Source organism: Dinoponera quadriceps, unplaced genomic scaffold, assembly GCF_001313825.1.
Source record: "Dinoponera quadriceps isolate SergipeBrazil2010 unplaced genomic scaffold, ASM131382v1 scaffold1464, whole genome shotgun sequence".
NCBI lineage: Eukaryota > Metazoa > Arthropoda > Insecta > Hymenoptera > Formicidae > Dinoponera > Dinoponera quadriceps.
This window is the reverse complement of record NW_014555543.1, coordinates 24,573-35,810: the sequence shown is the minus strand read 5'-3', so window position 1 is coordinate 35,810 and position 11,238 is coordinate 24,573.

Sequence of the window (11,238 nt, the reverse complement as noted above, 5' to 3'; positions counted from 1 at the left end):
AATCCAGCACCCCATCGTGAGAGGCAAGGGGACTTACGTTAAGCAAGCACCCCAAAGGAAACAGTTCTTACTACGTCCCCACCGTTGTTCCTGGATAACGCTAAAAGTAAAAGTATGAAAACTTCCGCTCTTTCAATTGCCGACGACAAATGAGGAGGCTTTTAGAAAAAGAAAATTTGACCTTGAAATAACCTTGAAGGACACCAACAAGGTCGACTTTGAAGTCACCACTAATTGCAATTAAACAAAATAACTAAAGTAAGCTATTTTCATCAACTGCGTTCTTCGAAGATATCCAGTCCTCAAAATTAAATAACCTTTGAATGACCTTCAAGGTCCACCACGATTAGTGGCCTTATAATGTTTTTGGACGTAAAATTTCCCGCTCTTTCAATTGCCGACGTCAAAAAAGGGGGTTTCCATTTAAAAAAATTGAACTGTCCTTGAAATACCCTTCAAGGTCATCGTGAAGGTCAAATCCAAGATCACCATTGAATTCCTCGTCAAAAGTTACCACAAGAATGACTTTAACATTTTTCAATAATAATTTACCTTGGAAATTATTCAAGTGTTTCCAGAATTTTTGGACACCCTATATATATATATTACTGGTCATTGAAAATTGGTCAATTTGCAACGGAACGGTTATCCATTTATACTTAACACTTTAAGTTAAAGTTTTAATATATCCGCTGAATTATATATATTAAGCCTACCTTCGTCAGGGCGAGTTCAAAAAGGGCGTTTCCTCTTTTAGTGGAAACTATTTAGGAATTCTTTCACCTGTTAAATATAACACACACACACACACACACACAAACTTATATATATATATATATATATATATATATATATATATTGTTACGCGCCACTTTTGTCACGCGCCGTTCGCGTCCGCATCGGTGGCGCGGACCACTTCGCTTCTGTAGCGGCAGCGGCTTCACCTCGGGTAGCTCAGTTTAAATAATCTTTATATGCGGAATCGAATCCGTCGCTTTTCCGCGCCGTAGAGCGTCGTGGTTCTTTCGCATCCTCCTCGATTTTCGCCGATTAGTCGGTGGAGAGCCGGGAGAAGTAATAACACTGCGAGACCGGTTAACGATAACAAAATAACAACACTTTAATTTCTCTTGACGTGGTACTGACGATGTCTTTCTTCTACAAGTTTAGCGGTCATGTAGTGTAACTGAAACAACGTTTTATTTAACTGCGTGTGTAACACTTTTACTCCGCCTGTCTCTTTGCGAACAAGCAGCTTGTTTTCTCATCCCGGGAGATTCGGCAACGACTTTAAGAGAGCGATTTCTCGCTTGCTGTTCCGCGAGAAGTAATTTTATGCGGCGAATATTAGCCGTTTGACGGCAGCCAAAATGCGCGCATCGTTTGACCAACAGCTCTCTTGCCCTGCAGCCGTTCCGCGAATCTCTCCGGCTCTCTTGCTGGGCGCTAGCCGGGTTCTTCCCGGCAGTAGTTCCCTGCTCCCGGCAGCCGGTTCAATACACTCCGGCGTACCCGTCGCCGGCAGCAGTCCCTACGCACTACTGTACTCTATTTACACGTAAGCCCGACGCATACACCCCGGACTTCTAATCTACACGGTTACTCTACTCGGACTGTTACTCTAAGCGGACTGTTACTCTACGCGGACTGTTACTCTACGCGGACTGTTCCTCTACGCGAACTGTTACTCTGTGCGGACTGTGCGACCTTTGGACTTGAGGCGGCAATCGAGCTCTGCGCCTGAGGCCCCGGGATCTCTACACTCGAGCCTCCCTCGAGTACGGCCCTTGTCGCCCCGCGACGTGGCCTCCCACACCTCGCAAGCCCGTGCGACCCTTCCCATCGGGCGCTACGAACCTCCAGCGAGTGATTTCCTTTGCGGCACTTCCTTTGCGCCCTTGCCGCCGAGAAGCGGCGGCAACTTTCAAAATTACGCGCGACTCTAAGTCATCTACCCGTGACTGTACAAGGTTATTCGCTCACCCGCACACCACCGGCAACTCGCCTCTCCTCTCCTGGACTTTGTTTCCGTGGCACGGCAGCCTCGCTTCCCTCGCACGCTCCCTCGTTCGCTCGCTCGTCCAGGCGGCTTGCGGTCTGATCGCACAGTGACGAGCAGGACTCGTCCCGTCTCGCTGGAAGCAGCCGCCGCATGGATCTATCACGCCGCGCAATGCGGCTCCCGATTGGTCCTGTCGGCTGGATCACGCGTCTCGAAGGTGTTCGCGGGACCTCGCGTCTGTTATTGCTTACTTTCGACGCGTATTTTCGCTTGCTCGCTCTCCTGGACGGCATTTGGCAACACTGGGGGCTCGCAGCAGTTCCCTAGGACTTCCGAACGCGCTTTCCGCGGAATCCTTCCCGGTCTGAACTGCGACCGGGTCGCGGGGCCTTGCGTCTTCCTCATCACGAGGTGGCTATCCCGCTATCTGTTGCCGGCCATCCGTCCGGGCGAATGTCTCCCCGCCCCTCCGCGTCGCATTCCAGCCGTCTCTTCGGGCTCCTACTCTGGTCCGTCGGCAACTTTGCTTCCAGGCTGTCTTCTTGTTGTTCAATGCGCTAGTTTACAGGTGGTTTTACACTTAAAAAATAAGAGAATTACAGTAGCCGCGGGTTCATGTCCTGTGCACAAACGGCGCACAGGACCTAAAATCGTTTGAACGGTCGCCTTCTCTTACGAGAAGGCGTAAGCCGCCAGTTCCTTCTCGGCCAGGCCACGGCCCGAGTGACGAGCAAAAATTTGCATCGTCACAATATACCAGGTGTAGAAGTTTGAAACCGGAATTTTTTTGTAAAAATTACAAGTCGGTTGTTTGAAAATAATAAAAAATATTTTATTCAAAATAATGTCCACTTCTATTTATAAATTTTTCCCACCTCTCCGGCAGTTTATGAATGCCACGCCAAAAAAACATTTCTTCTTTTAAAGCGAACCAGCTATCGAGCCATTTTCGTATATTTTCATAAAAATTAAAGCGTTGTTCAGCGAGAGCGTGTCCCATTGATGCGAATAGATGATAATCGGACGGAGCCAAGTCTAGAGAATAAGCCGCATGCGTTAGTATTTCCCAACTGAACGTCTCGATCGTTTCCCTGACCCGTTTTGCTGTATGTGATAGAGCATTATCATGGAGCAAAATGACTTTGTGTTGCCTTTTTCTATATTCCGGTCGTTTTTTACCCAATGCTCGATTTAAATCGATCGTTTGCTGTTGGTAGCGATCAGTGTTAACGGTTTCACCAGGTTTTAGCAGCTCATAATAGATTACACCCTTCTGATCCCACCAAACACAGAGCATTGTCTTCTTTCCAAAGCGATTGCAGTGGATGTCGATGGTTCGCCTGGATTCACCCATGATTTCTGACACTTAGGATTCTCAAAATATATCCATTTTTCATCACCTGTCATGACACGATGGACTTTCTTTTGTATCTGTCGAGCAGCATTTCACAAGTGGTTTTTCAATTTTCTTGCTGTCTTTCATTTAGTTCATGCGGAACCCATTTTCCCACTTTCTGAATCTTTCCCATGGCTTTCAAACGAATTGAGACAGCTTTCAGCGTCACATTTAATTGATCCGCGAGTTCTTGTTGAGTTTGAGTATCATCTTCATCCAATAATGCTTGCAATTCGTTGTCTGCGAACTTTTTCGGTGGTTTCCCACGTTCTTCGTTTCTCACGTCAAAATCACCACTTTTAAATTTTTTAAACCACTCGAAACACTGTGTTTTACCAAGAGCATGTTCACCGTAAGCTTCGACAAGCATTCGATGCGATTCTGCAGCAGTTTTCTTCAAATGATAACAAAAAACCAATGCTGTCCGCAAATCGTAGTTCGTAGGCATAAAACTCGACATGTTTAAGGTTATAGAAAAATATACCAGTGTATGGAACTTGGGTTGTTGTGTGTTGAAAATCTTTGTCAGCTGTTGGAGGGAGATGATGGAGACGCTGCAGAAGCGGTCTTACGGTCCCTAAACTGATGGCTAGCACCATCTATAGGGAAATTCCGGTTTCATACTTCTACACCTGGTATATATATATTATTACGTCCTGATTGGTCCGGGACGCGCGCGGCTCCGCCACGCTTAGCAGCTAACTAAGCCGAAGAGGAAGTTGGGAATGTTTACGCGTGGTTCTGACGTAGAATCGAAATAAATAGGATTATTAAGGAAAACAACAGCCAAAATAAAACTAAATAGATATACAATTTATTATTGTTTTGATGAATTTCGGTAAATTTCGCGTCGAGTTGGCAACAGAGTTTTTCGCTACGACCTGAAGGGGTAGAATAACATTAACCGCATCGGACGGTATCGCGATATGGATGCAGGTTCGTGTTATGACTCTTATTTTACAAAGATAAGCTTACATTCTATGACGGCTGGTACTGTAGATTGAAAGAAGTACTTGGCTGCAGAAAAAAGAGGGAGACAGACGGCAGGGCTGAGATTTCGTACGATGCCTGGTACTCACTGATGCGCCAAACAACTTTTTCGGAGATACTGCTTCTCGTTACTNGGGGGGGGGGGGGGTCTTATGAACGACAGACTACGGTGACCTTCTGTTAATTTAGACTCAGGCTTCCGGTTAATTTAGATATGGCAATGTGTGGTTCTATTCTACAGTGTGCGCATTGTTTTGACGTCTTAGTTATCGGGTGGCTTCGGGTTACCGCTTATGCAGTTTTCTCGAGCATAGGCGGTACGATTTGATTCCGACGACTGCCAGTTCAAGTTCTCGCGTCGAAGTGAAAAAATAGTGCACGAAGTGAGGAAGAAGAAAGAAATCGTGCAAGAAAGGAAAAGAAAAGAAAAAATAAGGAAGAGATGAAGATCATAACTGTCAGGGAGGAGAGAAAGGTATTCGAGGCCTTGGTGCGGGTAAGTTTTTAAGGGAAAATATTCTTCTCTTGGTAAGGTCAATTTTATAATTTCTTTAAAATTCTCTTCCCCCTTTCCTAGATGTATGAGACTGCTTTCTATGTCGGGTGGACGAAAAATCGGTGGAAGAAAAAGGAATTGGCGAATTACAGGTATTGCCTCCGGTGTGGGGCTGACGAATTTTGGCGGATAGGAGAGGAGGACTGGGATAACCATGAAGAATAGAACACTTACGGATTGTGTGAATTATATGACGTTGAGGGAATATAGATTATGACAGAAGGAGGAGGAGGGAGAGAAATAAAGAAAAGGAAAGTGTTACTCAGTTTGTTCTTTTTGGTACCTTCAAGATAGGTCAAGTGTTCTGTACGGATTTCTAAAAAAAAGGGAGGAGAGGGCCTAGCGGGTCTAGAGCGCGGCCGATAATAATAACGGGTCCGGGAAGGCGCGCGTGTGGCAGGACCCGGCGGAGTCGACGTCTTTGGCGTGTCGCGACGTTCCGATGCCAGCGCTGGCCATGGGCACAGGATTCTTTTGACAGGTAGGGTTAAGTGCCCCATGATAAGTACAGTTTATATGGTAATTTCGCGAATAACAATCCGTAGAAACGGTCTCGGTGCTTGTCACCGGATGGCTGCCGAGGCGAACGAGGAAGGAAAAAAAGTATAACATAGGGAAGGGAGACGAGGAGTTGCGGAAATGGAAGGGAGCTATTTAAAAAAAAATTAACAGCGGGGGAGGGGGGAGTGCCGGGGGTACCTCGGGACGTAACAATATATTGGTAATACAAATAAGTTTCCGCCGTTTTTTTTATAAAAATTATCAATTTATTGTAAAAAAATATACGTTACATTTTATTCAAAATATTGTCAGTCACTAGCTACTACTTTTTGCCATCTTTCTGGCAGCACTCGGAGGCCACGTCGAAAAAACTCTTCATCTTTTGAGGCTACCCATTAATCGATCCAATTTTTGGCTTCTTCTTAAGAAGTGAAGTGCTGCTCGACCAGGGCGTGAGCCATCGACCGGAACAAGTGGTAGTCCGAAGGAGCAATGTTTGGTGAATACGGCGGGTGGGGTAAAATATCCCATTGTAAAGCTTCCAAAGTACCCTTGACGACTTTTGCAACATGTGGCCGAGCGTTGTCGTGCTGAAAAATCACTTTGTCATGTCTTTTGGCATATTGGGGGCGTTTAAGCTTCAATTTTTGGCTTAATTGCATCAGTTGCTGTCGATAACGTTCTCCAGTAATAGTTTCGTTAGGCTGGAGTAGCTCGTAATAGATTACTCCGAGCTGATCCCACCAGATACACATTAGCTTCTTGCCATGAATATTCGGTTTGGCCGTTGAAGTTGGTGCATGGCCGGGCTTATCCCACGATTTCCTACGTTTTGGGTTGTCGTAGTGGATCCACTTTTCATCCCCCGTCACTATTCGATGCAAAAAACCCTTCCGATTTTGTCTTTGGAGAAGTTGTTCGCACGTGAAAAGACGGCGTTCGACGTTCCTGGGTTTGAGTTCATGCGGAACCCAATTTCCTTGCTTCTGTACCATACCAATGGTCTTGAGACGGTTTGAAATCGCTTGTTGAGTCACTCCCAAGTTTTCTGCGAGCTGCTCTTGAGTTTGGCATGAGTCTCGGTCCAATAATGCCTCTAACTAAGCGTCTTCAAACTTTACTGGCCTTCCTTCGCGTTTTTTATCTTCCACGTCAAACTCGCCGTTTTTAAACTTTTGGAACCACTCACGACAACTTCTTTTACTTAAAGCAGCATCACCGTAAACTTCTACAAGCGACCGATGCGCCTCAACAGCAGATTTCTTTAAATGAAAGAAGTAAATAAAAACTTCCCGCAAATGACGCTTATTCGGTACAAAACTCGACATTTTCTAACGAAAAAAATGTATACTGCCAATACAAAGTAAATAGTATTTTAAGGTTATGTTGTTGCCAGGTGTCCCAACTTTCTATATGATGTTTTACATCTGACGATTTCAAATTAATCTTGTCGGTGGAGCCATCTTTTGAAAACGGCGGAAACTTATTTGTATTACTAATATATATATATATATATTACTTCCCGTATACGGCACAAGCTCCTCTTTTGGGCGCCTATTTTTGTGACACACAGAACGGCGCGGCCTAACCGTCGCGTCTGCTACTACCAGCGCGTTTACGTCTGCAAAGGGAATCCAAACTTTTGGCTCACGACCCGACAATCTCGAGGGCCGGGGAAGCGGGACCGGGCGTAATCTGTGACAAATAGGTTGGTGAATTCTCCGTTCAATGGAATTTGCGCCACAAATTATTGCAAAACGATGTCAGCTTCCCGCGAGTTACGCAAAAGGCGAAAACAAATCGAAAAACAGAGTTGGGCGCCAGACGCAGTGAGCGTCAACAAAATCCAAGCGCTCGTGAGAAGCTTTCCCCAATGTTGTTTTGCGATGAGCTCGACTAACTCAACAATCCGAACGGAAAGGGGCAAGATCAAAAGTTTTGCGAGCAATAGCTCGCCTGGATTCGAGCTAGAAAAACAGACACAATAACACTTACGGTAAAAGTTTAAGAATGTGCAATATGTCCACGAGAACAGAAGAAAAGTAACATTTGTTAAACACGCAAACATTGTTAGAAATCAAAAAAATAATTCAAAGAAAATTCAAGAGTGTTTCTACACGAGGTCGTCGGCGGAACGCAATCCGAGCGATCGCTTTCACAGAAAAATTTACATAAATTACTCAACGAACGTCGAGAACGCTAACGCTATTAAAACGCAAATTACTCCAACGACGCTACATTACTTTCGAGGAGCGCCGCAGGGACGGTGGCTAACGTGACAATAAGACCATTCTAACAATATGTTAAGAACGCGACAATACAAAATACATGCAATATTATTGTCGTCAAAGTATACATATGTCGCCAAATAGACCATTTGTTCATTTTAAAATAGTTTGACAACAGTCGTTAAAGTCGTTGATTGTACGGTAAGAAATTTGACGACCGTATAGTCCGCGATAATAAACTCTTCTCTAATCACGTAACCCGACAAGGTCGAAAGACTAGCGGGCCCTCGAATACGAATATCAAAGGGCTAATGCTTTCGGGCGCGACTCTGGCGCACTCGAAATACTGAGACAAGATATGCAACCCGATATGACAATACGCGACAACGCCGATTCAAAAATACGCAAGTACGAAAACGCTACAATAAACGAAAACGCGAATTACGCGAAATATGCGACCAAACGCAATAAGCCCTAAATTCTCGGCCGGCGAGGAAACGACTCGAGATGAGTACGAGAATATTTCGTCACTCGCGACTCTCTGAGGGGCGAACGCGAACCCAAACTTCTTAACGAAAATTATCTTCGTTCATTGCGCTAGGTAAATGCAAGAGGAAGGCCAAAGGTTTTTTGCGATATACACGTAGCGAATGCGCAAAACATCCACCGAATACTTGCGATCACACGCGGAAAAGAGAGACTAAAATTGCGATGCGTAGATGTTGTGGCAGAATGCTACCGACGAAGAACCGCTATATACTGCCCCGTCCTCGGATTCGTACTTTGAGCATCCTACGACACGATACTGACGCAGAAAGTACTCTACACAAACGCAAAACTGAGGCTAAAGGGACGCAATACCACCACGAAAGAACGTTAAATAAGCGCGACAGAAACGCAACACGAAAGCGAGAGAATGTTATATCAGCGCGACTGAAACGTAACACGAACGCGAGAGAACACTACACAAACGCGAAAGAAAACGCTATATAAGAAAGAAACGCTAATGAGATGCGACACAGATACTACATGAACGTGAAAGAAAACGCTATATAAACGCGAAAATAACGCTAAGCTAAGGAGGACAACAAATGTCCCATCCGTCTCGCTGGTCGATCTCTCAAGGGCCGGTTTCTACGCGAGTTTGCAATTTTCCCCTGCCTACGATGGCGCAGCCACAAAATCCTTTCGGATTCGGATCGCTCGACACACTCAATGTGAGAGAATTTACAAGACACTAAAATACCGAGACGATCGACTGCGAACAACGTAAGTAGGCTCTGACGCGATTTCGCGGCTTTCTCTTAGAAAAGAGCAACTTCACCAAGGGCAACTCCGTCTTCCTTGTAAGTTGCCTCTCTCGACAATCTGTTCTGCAACTTTTGAAACGGTAGCTCAGGACATCAAAATCGCCAGCCGTGGTGGTCTTGGCGACGGTTGAGACGCAAGAGCCCACAAAAATTTGTGGGTCGATCCTTTATTTACCGCGATCCTCCTTACGCAACACGCGTGGGGATACGGACCAATTAGCGCGCGAGAAGAATTTGTAAGTCGCGGCGCTGGCGAAACATACTATAGCGAGTAGCGCACACTATCTTACGCTACTCGAGTTTTCGTCTTCCTTGGGGCATCTCCCCTCTAGGACCGTTTGCCTCCTGGATTCTCGGCGATGTCCTTTGAAGTATCTCGTCTTGTCTTTTACGACTTCCTTACCTTTCGGACACCAGCTGACATGGTCTTCCACGGGTAACAGACGACGCGCGCGACGATAATCCCACGTAGCCAATCCGAGTGTTGTCTCGCACTCGCTAACATGCACCGGATTCGTTGTTTCCTCCCCAGCGTTGTGGCCGGGCCGAATCCGGTCCAGATTCCCTTTGGCGGTAGTCCTTGGCGTGGTCCACCTTAGACTTTCGCCTTCCGTAGACCCGAAGAGGTGCGAAATACAAAAAATAGGGATTTAATATTAAGTCGGAATTCGCCCATTCGGCCCTCCCCCATGAGATCAGTAGGCAATGCCTTACGGTGACCCAGTCCGCGGCTCTTTTTCCGTGATGTGTGACGAGCGGAAAAGCCGTAGCAGCGCCGCATCGTCACAATATATACATGGTGACCCATTTTAATCGACAAACGGAGATATCTCCTAAACTACGCAACCTACGAAAAAAATGTTAGGATAAAAGTTGTCGAAGACAGTGGGGGTCATCTACCTGTACTAANTAATGACCTTTACCTTGAGGTCTCTTTTCAAGGTCATTTCAAGGTCAAGGTCACTTTTTTAAATGGAACCCCCTATTTTTAATGCCGGATTCAGAAAGAGCGGGAAATTTTACATCCAGACGTATCATAATATAAGGTTAACGTGACTTCCATTGGTCAAATGAAGGTCAAGAAACCACCCCTACCAAACCCCAAGCAAGCTAAACCACCTAACTCTGGGAACAGCAAGTTTAATCGTTTCTTTTTCTTTAAAATAAATTGAATTCCAATCCACAAGTAGATTGACTCACAAGTTCGTGCATTATCTTCGTTGAATTCATGATGTCGACGTTGTCGAAACAGATTCCTATCACAAGCTTATTGAGGTAGGTTTCGAACTGCTCAGTTGTTAGGATGTCTTTCATCTGGAAAACATTTAGTAAAAGCCTTCATGTAGCAAGGTAGTTGTTATGGCAAACTACTATCATATCACTAATTTTATTTGCAAGGTAGCCTGCCATACTGAGAAAGTGGCTTTAAAGAGAGTTTAATTCGTTCAAAAAATTTGTAATTAAACTGTACGGGGCAACATTTAAAACTATTAATTCATCAAATCTGTAGTGACGAAAAATCTTTCTTATGTTTGAACTTGAAAGTTTGACCTATGGAAGTCACGTTAACCTTATACTTTGAAACATATCTGGATATAAAATTACCCGCTCTTTCTGAATCCGGCATTAAAAATAGGGGGTTCCATTTAAAAAAGTGACCTTGACCTTGAAATGACCTTGAAAAGAGACCTCAAGGTAAAGGTCATTAGCACAAGTAGATGACCCCCACTGTCCTCGACAACTTTTATCCCAACATTTTTTTCGTAGGTTGCGTAGTTTCGGAGATATCTCCGTTTGTCGATTAAAATGGGTCACCGTGTATATACAGGGTGTTCCAGACCACCCGTCTCACCCGATTTTTTCGTAAACGCGACATTTTAAAGAAAAATATTTCAGACAAAAGTTTTGTGACCTCGAAGGGCACATAAGATGGTGTCATTGGTTTGACCTTGGATAGTCGTTTGAAGATCACGTGAAGGTCACTTTTAATTTCTTAAATGGAAACCCGCATTTTTCAATGCATATTCTTGTAGCTTATCTCGAGAGCTTTCCAAAACGCTATAATGAAACGTTTTTTTAATCAGTACTTTTCGAGTTATGAGGATTGAAAGTTACGGTACCGTCGGCATTAGCATTACCCAGTCGTGATGTATGACATGTCTGATACTGTCACGTAAGGTGTAACAAAATTCTCATTTACCAGCCATGTCGTATTCAAACGCGGAAGCTTGTGATATGATGCTTATTTTAGGTGA